Raw genomic sequence first — 1,049 nt, 5'->3', positions numbered from 1 at the left:
TCACTATATTTTATTTATTATAAACATCCAAACATATTCTAAACATCTAATAATATTAACAAACAACTCCAAATAAGATCAAACAAATAAAAAAATAATATTTTTGTTCATTAATCAAAATCAAAGCTAAAACTCAAACAATGATTATTACCCTTTATTTCCTTTTTCTCCAAGTTTGTTTCTCTCAAAATTGTGAAAATCCTTATGTTAGATTCTTAAACATTCATTTTAGAGTTTCTTTATCAATCTTTTCTTGTCCTCTTTCTCTCCTCCTACTCTTAATTCTAGGAGTATTTATGAGATTTGTAAGGGTTTTTGATAATATATATTTACAAACTTTGATTTACAAATCCATTATACATGTTAAGAGAACACCAGACAATAGCTAGAGCTAGAGTAATCGGATTCCCTATAAATATTTGTGAACAGAATAATGTTCATATTAGATGGAAGAAAAAAATATTGAACGTCCACATTCAACTTGCAGCAGTTATGATGCGGAGGGCACAGGTTGTACGGATAGCCATGCAATTAAAGGCCTCAAATAAATCCAAAATGAGCCTTAAACATATATGCCACCTAAATTAGAGGCAGTTCTAAATAGCAATACTATAACAATGATGACAACATAGGAATATAAAAGAAAAAAATAGTAAGAAGCTTAACAATTAAACATTCAGTGTGAAGGAATAGACGGTAGAGCTCTTATGTTCAAAATACATCACGATCCTCAGCCGATTAACATTTCTCTTCACATGTTTTCCAAAAGTCAGCGTCTTAGAGATGTTACTGTGGTCTTCTGGTTCTTTGGAATGTAAGCAAATTGGCTAAAATCAACGGCATTATTCGACCTTCCATATAAAGCAAGACAGCATCATAGATGGAGAAATTGCATAAATTTAATAGCAAAACACAACTAACATTAGGACTCAATATATTACCTATTGGTACAAGTGTTCCGAATGTCTTTCAGAGGGGCTCGCAGTCCACTGGCACGAGAACCAGATGAGTTGTATCTAAATGAAGATATCACAGAAATAAATCTTTCT

At 31.6% G+C, this 1,049-nt stretch overlaps 1 long non-coding RNA gene across 1 annotated transcript; it reads right to left on the bottom strand.

Annotated features, from left to right (window-relative positions):
* Window positions 1-520: 520 nt before the first annotated feature.
* On the bottom strand, window positions 521-1,043 carry LOC105119826 (uncharacterized). The gene is made up of 2 exons (XR_841200.1): window positions 942-1,043; window positions 521-851 (listed from the first exon to the last, which is right to left on the bottom strand). It is a non-coding gene; the product is annotated as an uncharacterized LOC105119826 (long non-coding RNA).
* Window positions 1,044-1,049: the final 6 nt, after the last annotated feature.

Source organism: Populus euphratica, unplaced genomic scaffold (genome assembly GCF_000495115.2).
Source record: "Populus euphratica unplaced genomic scaffold, PopEup_1.0 scaffold3660.1, whole genome shotgun sequence".
Taxonomy (NCBI): domain Eukaryota; kingdom Viridiplantae; phylum Streptophyta; class Magnoliopsida; order Malpighiales; family Salicaceae; genus Populus; species Populus euphratica.
Note: the sequence above shows the minus strand (reverse complement) of the source record. Positions and strands in the feature narration are given on the sequence as shown.